The sequence below is a fragment of the Lissotriton vulgaris genome, chromosome 9, assembly GCF_964263255.1.
Source record: "Lissotriton vulgaris chromosome 9, aLisVul1.2, whole genome shotgun sequence".
Taxonomy (NCBI): domain Eukaryota; kingdom Metazoa; phylum Chordata; class Amphibia; order Caudata; family Salamandridae; genus Lissotriton; species Lissotriton vulgaris.
The window spans coordinates 75,967,137-75,976,397 of NC_141697.1; positions in this window are offsets into that span (position 1 = coordinate 75,967,137).

The window sequence follows — 9,261 nt, forward strand, 5'->3', positions numbered from 1 at the left end:
ATAAATCTGCCTCTTCGTCTACCTGTGAAGTTCAAGATATCTCATGGGAATGATTGGCCTTGGCATCCTGTGGTCAGACTATTAAGGATGCATGGTGAGGAGGTAGTGCGGTGGACTGAGCGCCATCGTAGAAACCTTCGGGCCACAGGTTCTGATCCCATCAGCACCTACTACGCCTTTCATCTTCCGAATAACAGTCACATGAGCCCCATTAAGATGTAACACCAAGTCCATGTATACTATTCAGTAGACCCACCAGCCTGTGCTACAGAAGCCGTGATTGTTATTCACTGTATCATGCGTTCCACCTGGATCCTGGCTTGCCATGAAGTATGATGGATGTTTCTCTTTTTGCGGTTCCACAAAATAAACCAGTAGTCCCTGAAAGTGAGACAGGAAGTGCACATATTTCTAGACTCCCTGTGTGTGCTGAAGGTGATGCTCTGGATTCTGTGGGCCGGCGTTATACAGAGGACCATGCACAGATTGGCCCACACTGCAATGGAGAGCTCCATTCCTCTGATCCTCCTGCTGCACAATTCAGCAAAGATGCAAAAAATGCTTCCTCCGCATGAAACCTTCAGTTCTCTTTGGTTGTATCTGCTGCTGTGCACTAATAGCCAGGAGAAATGAAAGAGGCAATTTTATGAAAAAAGTGATCTTCCTGCACTAGCACAGTTAATCACATTAAAGGAATTCCCAACATTCCCAGTAATACATCTGGAAAGTTACACCAGGTGCAAGATTCTTCCAGGAGTGTTGTGTGAAATATTCCTTGGGCTCGACTTTCATCGAATTCTAGTAAGTGTTGATTTAAGCTCTGAGTAAATGGTGGCCAGTGTGCAATTTCCCATTGTTTTTCACAGGAAACATTTTCCCAATGAAGAAACTCCTCCCCTACATCATGAATTTCCCCCTATGTTTTGACTTAGCCCCCACTAGTCTAGGAAGAGTGGCCTTAGGGCTACGTTGGACAAGTCCATTTGTCTGGCTCTACCTGAAATCCCTTTTCTGGCAAAAGTGTGAGCATCTACTACTGAGATAACAACCCACCGCAGTAAGTGCGATTCAGTGCTTAGTTTGTAAAAGAACAAGTGTCGAGGCCCAAAGTTCTGCACGGAAGCCAACAGGTGGTGCTTTTGAAAGTCAGGGTTTTGAATACCGATGCTGCATAGACTTGATTCCACCTTATGCTTCTTTAATCCAGCGCCAGACACTCCCTGCCCCTTCAGCTCTCTCTTACAGGTTCTTTTTTTAGTCCCTGCTTTCTCCCTCTGGCTTGGTTTCCCTCTTCATCTCTTTTGCATTTTCTCTCTCTATTACTCTGGGTACAAGTTTTTAAGTAGAAATAAGTGCTAGTCCCCAGACAAAAAGTAACAGTGGGACCTACCTGCCCCCAAAGTCTCACAATAAGCAGCGGTGCAATAAAAAACAAATAGGCATCTACCACATTTTAAAAACCACGCAACTGTGTTTAGGATCTTACCCAAAACCTCTTCTCAACATTCTGTCCTTAGGAATGACACGATACACCTGCTAATAGCATTACCTAACCATGGCAATTTCAGAAAGCCTTCACAACATCCTTTAAGTCCCACTCCATGTCTCCTGTTTGAGAGAGGCGTGTTATGCCAATCACAGGCACTGGGTTTGATCTGCTGAAGAACAGGGTTCTTTTGATCCCTTGCAAGATGCCACCAAGTCAAGAATCCTTTGCCAGGCACATATAACGTCAGTGCCGCCACGTCGAATTAAGATCAACATGTAGACAGTCGATAAAACATCCAAGTAAATCAAAGAAAAAATATTTAAGTAAGCAGGCAATGCCTTATCTCTGTTAGGATCATATCTTTGGAATGGAACTTACTTCCTTCTTAATTCAGTTTCTTGATGACCACCTAAAAAGTAGGGAAAGAAGTTAGGTCCTGCCTTTACTCCAACACTACCTGAAATCATTTGGTTACACGTGTGCGTGTGTGTGTATTTCTGTCTGTCTGTCTCTTACTGGCGTCCATTTTCAGGTCATCTGTACAATTGTATTGTCTTTGGGTTTTCATCACTTAGTTTGAGTTGACTCCACTGACATGCTTGGCACACACTAAATATATGAAAATAGACTTTTTTAGATGTCTCTCTTTGGACTGAACCCTGCCAAGCAGTTGGCCTCATCTCTGTCAATATTCTGGCAGGTGTGGGCATATGGTAGTGAATCACTCAGCCTAAACCATTCTGCCTGGATGCCACCCCAATCCTGGAAGAGCCTGAGCGTTTTATGAAACCTGCGAGTCCGATGCCGCATGCCGTGGACAGTCACGTGTGGAGATACGCATGCACTTCCATGTTACGTAGAAGCCCACTGTGTTTGATTAGAAGTTTAATCATCAGACTACATGGGCAGCACCAGGAAATGCAGTGTGGACTCTACAACTATTCAATGACTGTTAAGTCATTCTTTTATTGTTAATGAACATTTATAATTTCTCCTGATCCTCTTTCTGCACTCACCTGGTTGAACTCAAACTCTAAACAGATCACCACACCTCTTCTGTAACACTTACCATGCCTCCTTTTCCATTCTTCAGTTCTAGAAATATTTAAGAATCAGATAGGTGGGTTGAAAGAATAGTTGACAGTCGTGCCTGGGCATTGGCGCGTGTAAATTCGATCCATCACTACTCGTGTTTGAGCTTGATCAAGTTGGACAGGTCTAGAAATAAAGAAAAAAGTGCACTGGTTTAACATAAATCACAAGCGTTCAATGCCTCAAATAAATATATACATATATATAGAAACACTGTCTATCTTAATTAACAAAATACATTTTGCACGTTTTTCTAAAGGTAAACCCAGGAGGCAGCAAGTTTTTGGGAAATGCAGAAGCGAGCTACCACAGTAATCAGAAGAATAAAGTTTGAGAGACAATAAAAATGAATGTGATTATTTGAGTCTTTTACTTCACTGTGTTTACTTGTTAATCATGTTTTGCATTTTATCTTTGTGTTCAAAATCTTTATTGGAATTTTTAGCATAATCTTAAGGCAAGAAAATACAAAAAATGTTTATAACATTACATTAAATGATGAGTGGTGGCTAATCTGCTAAGGCGGAGGAGTGTCGCCCCACTGCGATTTCAGCAGTGTATAAAAGAAACTGATAATAACAGGACGTTATTATCATTTTATTTTTCTATACGGCACTTGGAGTCGAGCGGGGATGGGCTCTGTGATGCAAGAGCAGAGTCAGGAGGGGTTTGCGCTCCTCTAAGTGCACATGACGGTTTGTATAGCCTTTTTGGGCAAACCATAGCCCTGTGGAGAACATCCCCAACCTCCCAAGCACAGCCTGAGCGGCCAAACAGGCCACTCAGACCAATCACGGCGCTGCATCGTGATTGGCTGGGAGATTCCATAAGCCTGGGTGCTTCCGATGCTTTCAGCAGATCTGATGAGGACGGAGGAGAGGCGTGTGGCAGAGAGGGTACGTTGTAAAAAAATCCATTTCACTCCTCTAACCCCCAAACCCCCCCAACCCCCACCCCCACGACCCCAGTTCAGAGGCAGCGGCCCCTGAAAATGATGGTACTATAGATACAGCAATATAATAGGACTGTAGCAAACTATGTACAGTGTTATGATGGAAAACCATTATCATGACTTGAAAATATGATTCAGAGAGTGGAATATACATTCATTTTGCTTAACTTATGTGATAGCGATGGTAGTATCTGCGAAGAACTTTTGTAAAACTGCATTGTTTGGCCTGACAGGTCATGCCTGTAATTCAGATCATTTTGAAAATGTGTACTAAATCAATACCGCTTGTCACCACTTGGTGTCCCACCACTGGTAATCAAGTACTACCCAGAATCCTGTTGTACTGTGACAGGGAATTAATTGAGCAAGAAATGTGGAGATATTCTGAAACAGGTTTGTGCCCCCAAATATATCCCACCCTACACAGTAGACTGTTGCCTGGAGGTAGTTACTGCACACCTAAGTGGAAAAGGAGATGCCATAATTGTGCCCCTGACGTTTGAAGTGCTGAGGTACATACTGTTTAAATGGATAAACATTTGGCTAAACTAATCTTGACAATGGAATCATTTATGGGTAAAGCACAATAATGTAACACATGAGTATGGTTTATTTAAATTAAACTGGGATAGAATGTATTAATTACAAATTCTTCGATGGTAAATATTATAAGTAACCTAAATGGTATGAGTGCAATGTAAAGGAGACTATTGCCCACTGTAATATAAGCTTGTCATCCCTCCCTCAGTTGAATATCAAATTTATCATAGAGTCAGTTTTGGGTCTGCCCAATTATTATTATGACGAAAAAAGGAACAATACTTGGGTGATGGACTTCGGCATGCTAAGTAATCATGGTGTTGTCTGTGGTTTACTTCAAGTGTGTTGTTTGGTAGTGTTCATCTTTGCTCCCTTGTAGCCTCGGAGTATTGGCTATGGAGCTCACAAAACCGAAGAAGTCGAGGTGAAGCTTGGGGGTGTGAGCTCAGCTCAGTGAACTGGTGAACAGTCGCGAGCCAAAGTCTTCCTAGTATAGACCACCATGTGTACATTTGGTTGTAGTATGGTAGCATGCAGTATGATGAAACACCTTCAATGCAATTGATTTTCAAATTTCATTACATGAACTTAGAACAGCCTTCCATGTTTTTCTCTGGTGAATCAATATTTATTTTGTGCTTGACTAAACTGAGGCCTTATATGCTTAAAGATTACTTTTGGGTAGAAATGATCAGTATAATCAGCCAACTAATGTGTAGTAGCTTAGTAGATATAGAAAAACATTCTAAATATGCTGGATACTTCACTTTTAGCACAGGTTAAAGAATAGACGTGCTTTACTCAGCAGTGTACACCCTGTCTTTTTTCTGTTTGCAATGCTGGTAAAAGGCAGCTATATTCAAAAGGCTCGATTCACCAAGAAAGTAGTAAATCTACTCCCATAGAAGAGTCCCCAAGAAAGCTGGCATTACTGTGTTTTTGTAAGTCACCAACATTCCCAGTTGTATCCATGGATGCAGTGCTAGGAGTAGGTGTCCAGGAAAGCTACTGGGAATGGTATATAAAATTTGTAAGGAACAAAGGAGAGAGCGAGGAAGGGGAAATGAGGGGTACATACTCTTCCCCTAATAAGTACTTTATATAACAACGTGGATGGACCCGTAGTTGTGGTCTAGGATTTTTCGACTAAGTATAGTGCTTGAGAGTACTAAAATCCTCCGGATTTTTTAGAAGAACCCTCACCCACCAACCTAGTTGATAGTATGCGTCATCATTGGGTTCTCGGCTGGGCTGCCAAGTGCAACCCAGCTGCGCTTCGACACCTGGATTACAGCGGCGCGGGTTTTTTGACATGTGAGTGTGAAAAATGTGCTCAAAGACTGGTGCTGTTTAAAAGTATCTCTAGGATGCCCAACTGGTACTGATTTATTCACAGGGTCCTAGGACAAGTTTAAAAACAAGCTGAGATATTGTGAAGATAACATTGCTCTTCTATAGCTCTTAAATGCTGGTCGACATGTTTCAGCCAAGCATAAATTGGTAAGGCTTTCTTCAGGACCAAAAAGCGGTGATGTGGCTGCGAAAATTGGAAGTAGCACCAGCGGGATCCAGTGTAGAACAGAATAGGTTTGTACACAGGCGGTCATCCTTGACGAGTGTGTGACTAAAGGAGACCCCCGCTTCCTGGATCTGTTTGCCCGTTTAGTATTTACTAAAGATTTCACCAACTTTGGGTCCATAAGTATGGTTCTTCCACTACAAGCACAGCACACCTTAGCGCTTGTGCTGTATGTCACTCACACACACGTGGCTACTTCCAATTTTCGCAGCCACATCACCGCTTTTTGGTCCTGAAGAAAGCCTTACCAATTTCCAGTAAAATATGATAATGGCAAAGTTCCATATCTGAATGCCATGTATAGGAAGTATCTCACCTAAGTACGTCTTGAACTTTGTGGCACACTTGTGGTCCAGAAGAAATTTAATTAGAGGCACATTCAGTATCTTTCCTGATCTAAAACAGTTCAATATGTCCTCTTTAGAATGTATTATCAACTGGTGCAATTCATTCAGGTCCAATAGTGAGACACCCCTATCTCAATGAGTGTTGATTGGACTTGTATCACCCAAAAGATTGAGGTGGCTAACGTAAAAGAGAGAATTTTACTCAAAGCAGTTCAACAGTGGAGTAATGCTTCATCATGAGTCCAAGTCCTGCATCAAACGCCCAAGTATCTTAATTTCTTTGATCGTTCTTAGGCAGCATCTGACAATTTGGAATGCTGCTTGGTAATTTAAGAATATCTGTATCAGAACCATCAAGCAATTTGATACTCACAAACCCCATAGATCTGGTCCAGTTAATGAGAAGTTTGCGCCTGTGTTAAAAATTTCATTGGAGAGGAAATGGCATTAGAACCAAGGTAAGCCCCATCTCGCTGCTCCCGTTTCCTGCAAAAGTCATCGAGAAGACCGTCAACAAGCAGCTGGCCGCCTTCCTCGAGACGAGTGGATCCCTCGACCCCTCGCAGTCTGGCTTCCGGGCCAACCACAGCACCGAGACCGCCCTGATCGCAGTCACCGATGACATCCGAGCGCTGCTCGACAACGGAGAAACAGCGGCCCTCATCCTCCTAGACCTCTCCGCGGCCTTCAACACTGTCTGCCATCGTACCCTAGTACAACGCCTCAGCAACGTCGGAGTCCAGGAGAAGGCACTGGAGTGGATCATCTCCTTCCTCGCCGGGAGGACACAGAGAGTCCGCCTCCCCCCGTTCAGATCTGAAGCCACCGAAGTCATCTGCGGCGTCCCTCAGGGCTCCTCGCTCAGCCCAACCCTCTTCAATATCTACATGAGCCCACTCGCAGACATCGCACGCCAGCACAACCTCAACATCATCTCCTACGCCGACGACACCCAGCTGATCCTCTCCCTTACCAACGACCCCGCCACCGCCAGAGCCAACCTTCACGAAGGGATGAAAGAGGTAGCCGAATGGATGAAGAACAGCCGCCTGAAACTGAACTCGGACAAGACGGAAGTCCTCATCCTGGGATCCTCACCCTCCGCCTGGGACGACTCCTGGTGGTCCCCGCCTTAGGCAGCGCACCCAAACCAACAGACCACGCACGAAACCTGGGCTTCATCCTGGACTCCTCCCTCTCCATGACCAGGCAAGTCAACGCCGTCTCCTCGTCGTGCTTCAACATCCTGCGCATGCTACGCAAGATCTTCCGGTGGATCCCCACCGAGACCAGGAAGACGGTCACCCAGGCCCTCGTCACCAGCCGTCTGGACTACGGCAACACCCTCTACGCCGGAGCCACCACCGCCAAACTCCAGAAGAGACTCCAGCGGATCCAGAACGCCTCAGCACGACTCATCCTGGACATCCCCCGTCGCAGCCACATCTCCGGACACCTGAGAGATCTGCACTGGCTCCCGGTCAACAAAAGAATCACCTTCCGTCTCCTCACCTACGCACACAAATCCCTACACAGCCAAGGCCCAGGATACCTCAACAGCCGCCTCAACTTCTACGCTCCCAAACGCCAGCTTCGCTCGACCAGCCACGCCCTCGCCGCCGTCCCCCGCATCCGTAGAACCACCACAGGGGGACGGTCCTTCTCCTACCTCGCCGCCAAGACTTGGAACTCCCTCCCCACCCACCTTCACCTGACCCAGGACCACCTCACCGTCAGGAAGCAACTCAAGACCTGGCTGTTCGAGCAGTAACAGACCCCCCGCCCCCCAGCGCCTTGAGACCCTCTGGGTAAGTAGTGCGCTATATAAATTCGATGATTGATTGATTGATTGATTGATTGAAATCAGGGCTAGACCTAGTTCTATGTTTCAGCAATGTGGTATTTTTAATAGTTTGGTTGTATACCCAGATCATTCAATTATTGCACACATGCTAAGTTTGTGCCATTCAGTGTAATTGATCTTTTTGAGCAGATTAAAAATCGTAAGTTTGGTCTTAATGATATTCATTTCTTACCAATTCAGTCTGCAGAAGACTGAATGAAGATAAGGTACGTTTTGCAGCCCACTCGCTGATTTAGATATGATAAGAGTGTTATTTGTGATTAATACAGCACTAAATGTTTCACCGGTGAGTGATAGAGCATTATGGACACAGCATGTAAAATGGTCAATTATGCTACCCAAAAAGAGTATGGAGAGGGTCATACCAAGACAGAACCTTGTGGAACACCCTTCTACCAGTTGTCTCAAACTTCAGCTCATAGCTTGTAAAATTATTAGGGCTTCCTTTATGAGACTCCTTGCGCCTCCGGAACTTCACTTTTTTGTCGTTCCATGGCGCAGAAGACTGCGTGATATTTATTAGGCAGCACTAAGCCTCCTTTTTTGGCTTAATGCTCCCTGATAAATATCAGTCCCTTTAACGCAGTGTTCTGCGTTAAAGAGGCGTGCAATGGGTGTTGCTGGGGGCGTTCCCAGCAACATCCATGGGTTTTTGACACTGCCGCAGATTTACGAGAAATCTTAAATCTGAGGCAGTGTCAAAAGCTGTGCCTCCCCAGGGGAGGCGCAACGGGAGGCACAACAAGGAGAAATATCTTTATTTCTCCTCGTTTTTCCTTTTCCTATGTGTGCTGCATTCTACAGCATGCATAGAAAGAGGAAACGCCTCTTGTGATTTTATTTTTGTACAGAAAGGTTTCCCTTCCTGTACAAAAATAATCATCCCCGCAACGCAGGCACCATTGCACCATGGTGCAAAGGTGCCTGCGTTGGTGCAGGCAACCTATTGTGCGCTGGCACAGGGGAGAAGGACAGGAATGTGCCGTATTCTTGCCCTTTTCTTTTGCCGTAGGGCAGCGCAGCAGGTAGGCCTGCTGCTTCCCTATGGCAAAACCTCATAAATTAGGCCCTTAGAGTATAGGTGAATGATCAATGTGAGAAGTTCATTTCAGACCTAACTCATGTTATGTTTTCCATAAGGTTGATCGTGGCACAGTGTTGAATGCTGATTTCAAGATGAAAAAGCGCGGAACAATATGACATCAGCAAGACTTACTGCATTCCATATTAAGAAGAGTAATCTAGATACCTGGGTTACTTAGTCTATTCTTTCTCTGAAGCCCTCTTGAAAGTAGGATAAGATATGACTAGCTTACAACCTTGTAACCTATTCAGTATACACCTAGCAAACACCTTCCGTGGAAAATCATGAAATAATGTTTTAGATCTACAAAATGT